Source organism: Pinus tabuliformis, chromosome 8 (assembly GCF_031772625.1).
Source record: "Pinus tabuliformis cultivar Carrire ecotype Pingquan chromosome 8, CPIR1, whole genome shotgun sequence".
Classification (NCBI taxonomy): domain Eukaryota; kingdom Viridiplantae; phylum Streptophyta; class Pinopsida; order Pinales; family Pinaceae; genus Pinus; species Pinus tabuliformis.
Genome location: NC_142294.1, coordinates 1,300,104,895 through 1,300,119,268, shown reverse-complemented (window position 1 = coordinate 1,300,119,268; position 14,374 = coordinate 1,300,104,895). Strand labels below are relative to the sequence as shown.

The following is a 14,374-nucleotide window of genomic DNA, read 5'->3' as shown; positions in this document are numbered from 1 at the left end:
GAGATAGGATGGGAGAGCCAACACTAAACTAGTGAACATTAATTTTTTTTGGAGGGATTGGCGAAAGTGTGCACGATTAGTGAACCCTTGGTAAACAAGTTCCTTGCTTGGTTGATGGGGACAAGCCCACAATGAGCTCCATTTTCAGGACATTAATAGGACAAAGTAAACTATTTGATCTTCTTATGTGGAAAAACGTAATGTTACAACATAATCTCGCACTTCTCGAGATAAATTCTAAAAACTCAAGTGTGAAACCCACTACACCTCAAAGTTGGGGACTGACACCTCACCAAACCTCTTCTCACTTCTAGTCAACTCTCTTCCGCCTCAAAGGGGGATTCTCCCTAGTATAAGATCGTTAAGGCTTGGTGGTTCCAAGATTTGAGTTAAAAAGGTTCCTATGGCTCAATCTAAAAGTTTAAGTTAGCAAATAGTGGCTCAGATACGTTCCCAAACAGACAACCAAGAGAATATTGCATGGCCTTGAAAAAGAAAGGCTAGCAAAACAATTTTAAGATTAAAAAGAAAAATGGGTGATTAGTAGATCAGTGCCTTTGTTTGTAAATGTGTGTGAGTGTGCATATATATAGTATTTTATTTTTTGGTGGAGGGAAATATAGAGTGAAGGAATCAAACAATTCTAAGGTTTTCTTGAAGTGATAACAAGATCCAAATAAGCTAGGGCAAATAAACTAACTCACCATAGGGTTTGAGATCAACATTGTCTAAGGAGGTCACAATTTCACCTGGACTGACATTTTGTTGCCGGATTCCGACAATTTTTTTTTAAATATCCAATCATGAGAGTGTTTGAATAGATTTTTTTAATGGTGGAAATGGATTCAGCACCATCAAGAACATCAAGGGCACCCAAAATCCTAAAGCTTGACCACTATAACCCGCATTTCCCAAAAATTTCACCAGATTTGGTAAAAATCCTGTCGGAATTTCCGTTGTTTTCTAGGTGAAAATGTGGCCTTGTTAAACTACGGCTTTGAGATCTAGGGTCTTGTTACAGCCCAAATTAGCAGGTATCGTTAAGGTCATCTCAAGATGCTAAGGTGGCACAACACAAGACCTACACTAAATACTTTTTGACACAGTTTAGTAGACCCGTGCCTAACAATACCTTTTGGGTGATGGAGTCTCGGAGTTGATTTAAAAAATCTTGCTATCCAAGATGAAAATTCAAACCAACAAGAAAAACAACACTCTAACTTTGAAACATAAATCCTAAAGTAGCACAGTTGCCTCAAAATCTAGCACGTCTTGCAAAGGCGAATCTACAAGGCCAAACTAGAGTAACGGACAACAATGAGGTGTGGCCCACTATCACTACAGCCACTTCCTCCTGCTCTTTGTGGACTTTTACCACTGGGAGGCTTCCCTTTATATAGGTCACCTAGGGATATATCAAATTCAAGTGTAATGTGTTAGTTTTTGTAGCATCGGATGTGTTCTAGCCACGAGATTTGGTGGAGAGGTTAGAATACATGTATTCTCTAGTACCCGGAAATCATTTGTAGAATTTCCACCTAGAGACGACTTAATTAGATTTATTAGTCAGTTTTTAATATTTCCTAAGAGACGACTTAATTAGATTTATTAGTCAGTTTTTAATATTTCCTAAGTCTAAACTTAGGAAATATGATTAATTAATCAAAATTAATTAAGTCATGGTGAGAATGTTCTAGAAAAGTACATGGATTGATTTCTAGTTAATCCTAGCCATCGATTAAGATTTAATCATGGTCGTTGAAGTCTCAATGGAGGATTATAAGAAGAAGTCGATGGGGCTTGGAGAAGACACACCAAATCAGTTGAGCATTCGATTTTGCTAGGAAATCGATCTCCAGAGTAGCAGCATTCAGTTGTCGGAGGTGATTCAGTGAGATCGAAGCAATGAGAGAGGGGCAGAGATAGTGAGGCTAGAGGAAGCTTTTCCAGTTCCGACGAGTACATTGCAGAGAGGCAGTGATTGCCACAGAGAGGCAGCGCAGAGCCCTCTAGAGGAGATTTTCGTTTTGTTGGGGAGAAGTCAAGACTCAATGCCAGAAGTTGGATAGAGGTTCCAGAGGCCGAGAGAATCAATTTCCCAGACAGCAGATGACGAGACAGTGGGAGGAGATGCAGTTCCGAGCTTGTGGGACGCAGTAACTGCGTAGGCTGACGCAATGACTGCATAGAGGGAGCAAGGAGCAACTTGATTCGAGCTGAGGTCAGTGTTGGATCGCCTGTGGAGTGAGAAATTTTTCTCACTAATTATTTCCAGTTATTTCTATGTTTGGATTGCTAGTTTAAGCATCCATAGATGTACTCAGTTTTCACTACTACATAATATCAAAACCCTCAACTGTTGCACCGGTTTTCCCAAGTTAGGTGTTTCTAGGGCCTTAGTCCAAAAATAATGGTGTATTTTGTGTGTGTGCATCTATTTCTTCCAGTGTTTTTTCTTCCGTAGTATTTGTTTTGTGAAGGTTGCAGTGTATTTGTTTCGATAATTACCGTAGCACACAGCAAATAATTTGTTTAATTAAATTAACAAATAGAAGAAATAACATCTGTTGCTGCAATAGTATTTGGGGTTAGCCGAATTTTCACATGGTATCAGAGTGCAAATTGTAAGCCAGAGAGCTCAGTAGCAGAAGGGAAGAGGAATTTCGTAGCTCTGCGTAAGCAGCAATTTGAAACCCTCAGAAGCAGCGCAGTTTCTTGGCCAGGAGGGTCAATTTCTTGAGGAAAAATCGATTTCTCTGAGAGAGTGACAGAGAAATCGAATTTCTCCAATTCGAGGAGTAGCAGAGGCAAAGGGAGCAGCCAGTATTTTCCTTACAGAGCAGATCTCTAGCTGGACGCAGTATTTTGCAACAGTTGCTAGTGCAAAATAGCATCAGGAGGAAGAAAGAGCACACATTGAGGGAAATTTTCCTCAGGGGACTTCTAGCTTCAGAAATTCAATTTTCTCTTGCAAATTAGCAGTCATTGTGAGCAGATTTACTCACTCCAACAGGGAGTGCATAGACCCTAGTAGCAGCTGAGCAGAAGAGAAGAGGATTTCGACTTATTTTGCTGAGATGGCCACTGCCGAACTACGAGATCAGGACAGGTTGGACGGTGCTTCCAACTATGTCATCTAGAAGGCAAGGATGTCCTTCCTTTTGGATGAATATGGCCTAAAGCCATATATTGATGCAATGGTAGCTATCCCCATGGATGCAGATCAGCTGAAGGAATACCGAAAGGAGATGGCAAGGGCAAAGAGGTTGATTCTTGACAGTGTTCGAGATCACATTGTATCACACATAGCGAGCTAGGGAACGGCCAAGGAGATGTTGGATACACTTTCCACGCTATACCAAGGCACTTCCGAGCAGCGGAAGATGTACTTGGAGGAAAAGCTAAGATGCACTAGGATGCAGAAGGGGGAAGATAGACCCCTACCTCACCAAGATTCAAGGAATCCGGGATCAACTGTCAATTGTTGGAGCAGAACCTTAAGCCACAGAGCTAGTACGATTGGCACTCAACAGTATCTCCGAGAAGTAGCAGGTATTCGTCCAAAGAATTTTCGGCAGAGAAACCTTTGCCAAAGTGGGACAGGACGTGGGCCGATTTGCAGCAGGAGGAGTTGAGGCGAGACTTAAGGAAGAGCTCATCAGTGGCAACAACAACGAGTCGAAGGAGGTGAAGGAGGAGGAAAATGTGGCCCTCGCATCGAAGGGTCCCAATCAGGGATAGGGGAGCAGCAAAAGAAGGACATGTCAAAGGTCAAGTGCTTCAGATGTGGTGAGCTTGGTCACTATAGCACCCAGTGTCCTCTCAAGAAGAAGGACAAGGAGTAGAAGCAGGGCCAGGGCAGCTCATGTCGAGATTGATAGGTTGTCCTCCAGGCTTGAGGAAGACTTCGCCATGTTTGCTGACATACCCCCAAGAGTAAAGTGGGGTGACTTGGTATTGTAGCCTCAGAGTGCTACAGATGGGCAAGATTCTTGAGGAGGTCCACCTCTTGAATCAAAACCTTGCTACAGGAGCCCACAATATTTCATAGCAGGATGGATCAGTGGCAGTAGATGCAGTCAAATGTCAGAGTGACAAATGCAGAGTCTAGTTGCATGTCTGATGCTGGGGAGCACAGTGCAGAGTCAGTAGCAGCGCAGATGCCTTAGTGATAGCACAGATACTAGCAACAATCAGATACTCAGGTGATATATGTATCATACTGATCACAATTGATTCAATATTTTGGATGCTTTTCAGTTGCAGATGTTGTAGTTGCAACAGCAGCAGATGGAGAGGGAGTTGCAGTGCAAATGCAGCATTGGCAGGAGTTCAGTCAGCAACAACGCAAATGCAGCACATATCAGAGTTCCACAGTGGTTGGTGGGCAACAGTAGCCAGACATCAGCAGCGTGATAGGAGATGATGCAGAGACAGGGTGTTGTGTTAGTGGGTTGCAGCACTAGAACACATTCCTCGCTAAGAGGGAGTTTTAGTTTTTGTAGCATCAGATGTGTTCTAGCCACGAGATTTGATGGAGAGGCTAGAATACATGTATTCTCCAATCCCGAGAAATTGTTTCTAGAAATTCCACCTAGATGTTGGAATTTCTAAGTCTATCCGTTAGAAATTCTTCCAATACTATCTGATTTATTTCTTCCTACTCGTTTAGTTACTTAACAAGTTGTTTACCATGTAAATACTAAATACTGAAAATAAATATAAGTACAGTATCAACACATACAAATGATAAACTGAAAGAAACAAGCACACAAGTAACATTATTGTTTTTGGACTAATGTCCCTGGAAAAACCCAATGCAGGAAAACCGGTGCAGTTATTCAGAGGGTTTTATTATTATGCAGTTTCAAAATACAACCAGGGTACCAAAAATGGCTCACCCAACAAAGAATGCCCTCGACAATAGTACCTCTCAGTCGAAGACAAATATTACGGCTAAATCACCGGATGAATGATCCCACAGCAACAATACAGCTTCTACTGCTCTATGTCACCCTATCCAGCTCTCCAGCTCCAATCTGCCCCACGAAATCTCCCAGAGCTGCCTCTAGGGTTTGCGTCAGCCTCTCTCGCCCAGTGTCAGCCTATCTGGCCCAGTGTCAGCCTGTCTGGCCCAGCGTCAACCTCTTGGGGCTCTACGTCAGCCTCTGGAGCCTCTATGTCTCACACACTAGCCCTCATCAGGCTCTGCACAGCTCCTGGCTGCCTCTATGTGGCCTCTGGCTACCTCTGCGTGGCCTCTAGCTGGCTTTGCATCAACCCTCTCTTGGCTTCTACATTGATGCTTCCAGTACTAACTCTGCCTCTCTGATACCGTATTCACTGCCCCTCAGCTACAACTCAGATCACTTCGCTCAATTTCCTCAGCAAACCCTACCCCAAAAAATCGAGTTCTTAATCTCTTTTGGTGTGTTCTCCAACTGACCCTCAAGCCTCCTCTTATACTTTTCCCATTGGTCCATCAACGATTGAGGTTAAATCTCTAATCAACGGCTAAGATTAGATTTGGCTTGATCCATGACTTTTGGACCATTCTAACTCAGTTTTATATTAATTCACATTAATATTTTATTTTTCCTAAGTTTAGACTTAGGAACTCCATTAAAAATATTAATTATTTTAATATCTCCCAAACTGGTTAGATTTTGCCCAAACCATTTCTAGGTCTTGGAGATCTCATGTGCTATAGCCTCTCCACCAAATTTCGTGGCTAGATAACATTCGATGCTACCCCAAATCAACACTAGATACGACTTAATTAGAGTTATTAATCAATTTTTAATATTTCCTAAGTCTAAACTTAGGAAATATAATTAATTAAGTCATGGTGAGAATGTTCTAGAAAAGTACATGGATTGATTTCTAGTTAATCCTAGCCATCGACTAAGATTTAATCGTGGTCGTTGAAGTCTCAATGGAAGATTATAAGAAGTCGATGGGGCTTGAAGAAGATACACCAAATCATGAGCATACGATTTTGCTAGGAAAACGATCTCCATAGTAGCAGCATTTAGTTGTCGGAGGTGATTCAGTGAGATCGAAGCAATGAGAGAGGGACAGAGATAGTGAGGCTGGAGGAAGCTTTTCCAATTTTGGAGAGTACATTGCAGGGAGATAGTGATTGCCACAAAGAGGAAGTGCATAGCCCTCTAGAGGAGATTTCCGTTTCGTTGGGGAGAAGTCGAGACTTAGTGCCAAACGCTAGATAGAGGTTCCATAGGCCGAGAGAATTAGTTTCCCAGACAACAGCTGACAAGACAGTGAGAGGAGACGCATTTCTGAGCTTGTGGGACGCAGTAACTGCGTAGGTTGACGCAATGATTGCACAGAGGGAGCAAGGAGCAGCTCAATTCGAGTTGAGGTCAGTGTTGGATCGCCTATGGAGTGAGACTTTTTTCTCACTAGTTATTATTTCCAGTTATTTCTCTGTTTGGTTTGCTAGTTGAAGCATCCATAGATGTACTCAGTTTTCACTACTACATAATATCAAAACCCTCAGTTATTGCACCAGTTTTTCCGAGTTGGGTTTTTCTGGGGACTTGTCCAAAAATAATGATGTATTTTGTATGTGTGCATCTATTTCTTCCAGCGCTTTTTCTTCCGCAGTATTTGCTTTGTGAAGGTTGCAGTGTATGTGTTTCGATATTTGTCGTAGCACAAAACAAATAATTTGTATAATTAAATTAAAAAATAGATGAAATAACATCAATTGTTGCAATAGGATTCGGGGTTAGCCGAATTTTCACGGTGACAAGAAGACCAATAGAGGACACCTATCCTTAAGGACAAGGCTCAATAAGCTAAAAGGTTCGCATTCTCTAATTACGCCTTTAAAGAGCATAAATGACCTAAGGCTTGAGAGATAGCAAGCCAAATGGATTAGCCTAGAATCAAGAGGCCAAGAAAATTTTTCCAACAATGAATATTAGCAATCAAATGGAACAAGAAATCTTCAATAAGCCCCCAAGTTGAAGCCTAGGGCAAACTAGGGCTTCCTAGGTCAAAATCTACCTATGGAAAGAGATTTCAACCTAAATATGAATGGATTGGCCAATAGAGGGAGCCAATTTTCAAGCAATCAAGGCTCCATCCAATGTTGAATCCTTCTACAAGGTCAAACTCCCACTCTAGGTCAACTCGTGCCCTAGCCCTGCCTAGCAACTTGACCTTAAGAGGGCTGAAAATCAGAAAAAGGAGAGCGAAAATGAGTTTAGAGTTGAATTTGTGTGAGATAACCAAGTGACAAGGCCAATGCCTAATCCTTGGGATGACAAAGTTTATATGGGTGAAAATTTTCCTAAGTCTTGCTAAGGAGTAAGGGAATTTTGAAGCCCTAACTGAAAACCCTAGCTATTACTTTTGTGAGGGATCAAAATCACTTGGAGAGCTAGTTTAAAGATTCACCAAGGCAAATGCCATTCACACATTTCATACTTGAGTAATGCATACAATGCCATTAACTAAATTTTAAACAATTGATCTTCAATAAAAAAATGGAACAATAGAAAAACCCTAGATAACAATTCATTTCATACATTAGAGACAAGAACAAGACATCACGATGAAGTGTCCAAGGTTCATTCCACCTCACTGCCTCCTATGGGGTCTCAAGATCTAGCTGGGGCACCACAAAGTAGTCTCCATAATTCTCCAACTACTAAAAGTGGCCTCTACCCCAGCGTTGAGGGCTTTGAAGGCAAGAAGCCCCCCCTAGTCTCTCATGGTGAGACCATCCTCAATTGCGCTAGGGAATCAGCCACAGCCCCACAATGTGTCAAGGCCAACCTAGGGGCATGTTGGATCTAGTTGTCTCATCCTAGGTGTTGGAGGTGGTCAAGGACATGTGTCTTCCAATGTTGCTGCTAGGAGGCCCATGAGTCTCAACACTACACCTATTTGTGCCAATATACCTCTCTGAAGAGCTTGGGTACATGTGGAGAACATGCCTAGGACCTGGGTTGTTGAACCACCTGACAAGAACAACATATATTCTAGTGAAAGAAACAAGTCATCGGGGACAATGGTCCCAAGATCCAGTTGGGGCACCACAAAATGGTCTCCATGGGTCTCCAATGTTAAAAGTGGCCTCCTCTGCTCCAACGTTGAGGATTTCTTAGCCCATGTTACCCACCACTAGTGGGTGACCCCATGGGAGAAATTTTTTCCTAGATTTGTCTGCAGCTGGTAGCCCCTAACAACCACCAGTTTAGTCGATGTCGTGCCAGATGTCTATGCTCCCTGAGTCAATCATATGTCCCCTCTCCCATTTGTTGAGATCATATGTTTGAAGGTGGGCCATCCAATCCTAAAGGTATAATTTTCACTATATAATTAGGTGGTTATGCTTATTTTTCTTGGGCACACTTAGGTATGGATTACTGGGTGACTTGTAAGGAGAAAGGGTTTTGACTGCAGTCTTGTTCTCTTAACTAGGCAGTTAATCCTCAACACTAGTCCTGTGGGATCTCCCCTATTGACTTACAGCTTTAGTATGGGCACCACTTGGGAAACCCTAATTTTGGTAGCGTGGTCCCGTTTTCCCATTCCACATTTTTCGCTCCCCTCTGCACATTGCATGCCCTATTTCATCATCTTCCCTTTGTGGGCCCTCATGACCACTAGGTCCACAAGGCTCTGTACTCCCCCTCCCCTTGTCTGCATGTCTGGGTCGAGCCTAGAACGATGCCCCGAAGGTTGATGCTGTTAAAATAAAGGATTAAAGTATAATATGGCCACATACAAAAGGAAATGTGCGTCAAAATGCAAAAGATGTCTGAGACAATAAAATTTAGCACGTGCGCGAGAGCCAAACATGAGCGCTACCCCTTCCCATTATGGCCATTACCCTAGTTCCTAGGGCCCCTATGAGTGCCCCTTGCATCATTAAGGAACCCATGTATGTCCCAACCCGTGGTGGATGATGAACTATCCCACCTTAAGGGGTAATCATTGTTATAGCATACACATCATGCTCTCATCCCCTAGAGCCTCGAGCAATAAAATAAAAGAAAAAGCAATAGAAGGCAAAAGACAAGTGAAAAAGAGTGGAAAAGCAAAGGTTGGGGTAACTCATGTACCACGATTGCTCCGTCCTACATTCATATACCCAAATATGTGAACACTCATCATCATTACCACCCTTGAACCCATGGCATTTGGCCTTGACACCCCTGTGTCCCTATCCACCTCATCATTATCCAGATGACACCTACCACTTGAAGGATGTACCTCGGACATGTCCTTCCCCTTAAGGGTTGGGAACACTTAATAGGGTGGTTTATTAGCTACTCCTACCTAAGGAGGTAACACCATTACATGTTCAAAGCCCAATATCTGGAAGAGAAACCCATTATGAAGTTTCCACTTTTGCCCTTGATTAACGAGCTTATTCACTCAATCGCACTAATGATCATTGTATCTAAAAGTGAGGAGATGCATTGGATCTTATACATGATTGACAAATGGTTTCACTTTTGGGCTTGGCCTCCCTATACGAGATCCAAGCCCACTAGAGGATCATATTAACACTTGTAGGGGAAGCGCTGAGAGCCATGGGTTTCCATCATGTGACAAAGCATTATCTCATGCCATTGGCAGCCTCGGCACCTTCAGCAGCTTGTTCATTGCCCACATTATATGAAAGATGATACACTTGGACCAACAGTGCCCCAAACGGCTTAGCATTGTATACAGGGTCTAGTTGTTGATACAAGGCCCAGAGGAGGTTTGTCTCATCCTTAAGACATGGGAAGGCGAGCACCATCTTTTGTGCCCTCATTTGGAGTAGAGCTATAGGCTTATTTTACACCAAGGGACCCATCAGACAACTGCTTGTGCCCCAAAGCCACTTTGGAGCACCACATGATGCTTTACTTAGAGAACAAGGGGTGGCCCCTTTGTCTATCATTCATGGAGCCCTCACTCTCATTATGCACCTTGAGGACTCAACGAGACCCTCCAATGGCCCTCTTGCACCATTTTTTTTAACATTTCATCTTCTTTTTGGATGTCTTATTCTACACTTTTGAGCTATTTGGTGGGCTTACACCAAAGATATGTTGTTTTGCACATTAAAATATTGTTAGGGGCATCTTAGAATAATTTAAACATGAGGGAGGCTCATATAAATAGAGTTGAACCTCAATTGTTTCAAACATCATCATCGCACTTGGATATTTCTCTCTTGAGAATTTGGCACTTTTTCATTGGATGTCTATTGGAGCTCTTTTGATGCATTTCGATATTTTTGGATGTTGAAATCTTGTTGTTTCTTAGAGATGCTATCTTGATCTTGGATTGGATATATCCCTTGTTATCTTGTAAGCAATTTTGTTGAAAAAATTTCATGTAATGATGTCTAATGTGTGGAAATCTTGCAAATGGCTAGTTCTTGTGCCCTAATTATTGAATATCATTGAAAAGATTGTTAGATTGCAAATTTGTGCTTGTTACTTATTGAATAGCAAGTACATGAATGTTCTTAGTGGATTAAAACTTGTTTTTCTCCCACGAAAATCCATTGATCTTGGGTGGGTAAATGTTATAGAGTGATTGCCAGGCCATCACAATTTAGCCTCCTCGAAGACAATTTCAGTCAAATTTCGAATCACATAGACTCCATAGCCCAAGGGTAAGGCACTGGTCCAAGTAAATTTGGTGGTCACCCTTATTATCCTTCTCTTTTTTTCTCCTCTAAAATTTTAAGCCTTCCATCCTAGACGGCCTAGCTAGGGCTGCCTACGAAATATATTAAAGGGACTATTTTTCAAATCCGTCTGGACAAGGAACTGCATTGGTGTCTCATGATCCTCCAGGTTTGGTTGAAATCCCATAGTCGGTTTGCAAGAAAACTCAAGCCCTAGATGCATCTTTCGAAGCCATCTTGAACGTCTATGGTTGGTGGTCTTCTTAAGGGTCATTTGCACTTAAAACTTTGAGAAATCAATCATTCTTGACCCTTTCCTATCCTAAGCTTGACCTAGTGATCATATTGGAGAACTACCCCTCCACGATTACTCAAAAACCCTAGGTCTTGTTTGGGCTTCTTTCTAGGTCCCTCTAGTGGAGCGAAAACCCTATTTGAAGAAGGATTATCTTACAAAGCCCCTAGAGAGGTCTTGCCTCATCTTGGAAGTCTTGATCCTAGGCATACTCATTATTATTTAAATATCCCTAACCCTAGGTCTTGATCTTCCTCATAGGTCTTTCTTGGAGAGCCCTTAGCTTCTCTTAAAGAATTGAGCCTCAATTGAGCCCCTCCTCTGAATGGGCCTTGAAGTCATTTAATATCTTATCATTGATCCCATCATTTGTAGTGATTTCTCATATATCGGGACTCCTCCCATCAGTGAAAGTCCATAAAGAGCAAGGGACATTGACTCGGGTGACAGTGAGTCTTTGTCCCATTGTTGTCATTTGGTCTAGTAGTTATCCCTTAGGTACCCCTCCTAGGACCCTTGCTAGATTGTGTGGCAACAAGTCCAACAAGCCCTCCCTAGTCTCTCATGGTGAAACCATCCTCATCTGGGCTCTTGAATTAGCTACTGCCCAACTATGTGTCAAGGCCAGCCTAGGAGCATGTTGAGTCCAATTGTGTCATCCTGGGTCTTGGAGGTGCTCAAGGACATGGGTACTTTATTTAATGGGTGAGTTAAAAAATAGAAAGTGAGAACTAAATGCACATTTATTCTCATCCCTTGATCTAAATGAATCTGAGCCATTAGATCTTAGGGTTTCCCAAAAGTCATTTAGGGAAACAAAAGGGGTAAAGAAAAAAGAGAAACTGTATTCATTCCTCATGAGCAGATTGGAAAAGGGAGGCTGAGAGCTGGAGAAAAGTTCTGAAAGAGAAATTTGTTGCAGCAAGCTAAAGGAGTGATTTCTAGGCAAAGTTGAGTATGGAAATCAAGGCATAGAAGATAGCAAAGGTACAGTACGAACAACATTGAACGCTGTGAGTTGCACGCCATTTGAGAAAAGTTTTTGAAGAAAAAATTTGAAAAAAAAAAGTGTACAGTCCGTACAACAGTACGGAAATCCGTACAGTTTGCATGGAGTCCGTATAGTCGTATCTGTACAGTACATATTTTCAACTTCAAGTGGGCACGAAAATCGAGGCAAAGTGGGCACAGTTTTCAAGGAGTTTTGGGCTGAAGAGATAAGTTGTATTTTGCTGTTTTGTTTTCTCTGCAAATGTATTTTTCCTTAACATGAAACTTAAATAAATTTGAAGAGCTCTCTAACAGGTTTTCCCCGGAGAAGATTGAAGGGGTTTTGCCTGCATCTAAGTTGACCAAAAACCTGTGTATTTTTATGTGTGTTGCTGGTTTGATTATGTCCAAATTTATTTTCAGCATGTGTTGACAGTCCCATGTGTTTTGATCTGAAAATTTCATTTCCAGAATTCTATATGTTGAATGTATGTTTATGGGAAAGGGCATTTAATTGAATGGGAGTGATAAGGTGAAATTAAAACTGGGTTGGGATTGCAAGAAAAAAAATTTAGCCATCAAATTTTAACATAAGTTCGAAGGGTGCTCCTCTCCAAGAAGCACAAAGACCAATATGAATCCCAACATGCCAAGCAAACCAATGCACCACAACAAGGAGCAACCCAAATCACATAATGAGCCATAATACATAAGACAAACCCTCAATCGATGGATTTGCCTCTCAATACATGCTCTAGGGGTCAATAAATGAGCAAACAAGAATGCAACACCCTCATCAAGGCTAGCATTCCATCAAGATCAAACAAGCATCCAACATATGGAATGATGATGCCGCCAAGGTGACAACCCATAGACAAATATGAATCAAAGAACAGCCAAAACCAAAATTCTCCAAATGCAACATGCTTGGGCGGGATCTTCAAACAGGAACAATCCTCATGCTATATAAGGAGTAACAATGAACATCCAGGCATTATAAAACTAGACAGAAGACACCTTTTAGAAGTGAGAATGATAGATTTACTCATAAAATATTTAGTACAAGATGGTTAAGTGAGCCCAGAGGACAGCCAGAATACTCACATTCTTTCTCCAAGGTCACCAAAGCTCTCTCTTATGTTACATATTTACAGATATAATTCAAAGTTATAGGTAGTCCACCTGGCTATTATAAATAAATAACAATATTATAATCACGTATGTGATTGAAATTGACCCATCATAACCACACATGTGATCAATATTGATAACTGAAGGATACTATGTCTACATAACAATATTATAATCACGTATGTGATTGAAATTGACCCATTATAACCACACATGTGATCAATATTGATAACTGAAGGATACTGTGTCTCAAGTACTCAGCGTAAAACACAAAGATAACATAAGGGCAGCAGATATTGCATAAACAAAGTGTTTGCTTTATCTGCAAGAAGTGCAGAGGTAGAGTTCATGATTGTGTAAAAGAGTGCTAATAGAGCAAGTGACAACAAAAGTTTATTAGCCAAATCCCAACAAGGCTTACTTTCCAATGCTATGTCTCAAGTAAGCGTAAAACACAAAGAAAACATAAGGGCAGTAGATATTGCATAAACAAAATGTTTGCTTTGTCTGCAAGAAGTGCAGAGGTAGAGTTCATGATTAAGAGTGCTAAAAGAGCAAGTGACAACAAAAGTTTATTAGCCAAAATCCCAACAAGGCTTACTTTCCTCACTAACATCTTGGGCAGACAAGTAAGATGCATTACTCAACTGATCCCACCTGACACTTCATTTCATAGTTATGACTAGCATGCTGTTTCATTATTTCTCACTCAAGCCAACTATGATATCTTTGCTTAACAGTAACTACTTGAAAATGGTGAGATATTGCAAACTCTGCTCATCGTCCAACAGGACTGTCACAGAAGCTAAAAAGTCTGTGAAATCATTCCATCACGAAGATTTGGTGTCTACAAGATCGTAAGATCTACTATGAAAAATTGTTTGTGGCATGTGCTTTCATTGCTACTTTCCTGCAACAAATTTGGTGGCATTTGTATTTAAAAGATGATCCAATTCCAGAGGAAAGTGCCAAAAGCTAGGTGGGCAGGGTGCTTAGTTTTGAAAAATTATATCTTGCAACTACTAGAAAACTCAACCAGATTAACAATTCTACAAGGGATTGATTCATTCAGGTTTAACATACTTATCCTGCGTAATACAAGTCTAACAGTTGAATCACGGCAGGATATGGCGCGATAGAATTGTAAATGAACACATCCAACAAAGCACAGCAGAACAAAAAACTATAGTGATCCATACCAACAGTACTATTCAATCCATTTAAAAAGCATAAACACATTTTCGATGCACATTCATTTGATTAAAGGGACAGCTAATATTAAATATATATAC

At 41.2% G+C, this 14,374-nt stretch overlaps 1 protein-coding gene across 1 annotated transcript in view; it reads right to left on the bottom strand.

The window, feature by feature from the left end:
* LOC149240224 (embryonic stem cell-specific 5-hydroxymethylcytosine-binding protein) overlaps positions 1-14,374 on the bottom strand; it is a 257,648-nt gene that overhangs the window by 230,576 nt on the left and 12,698 nt on the right. The gene's annotated exons all lie outside the window — the stretch shown is intronic.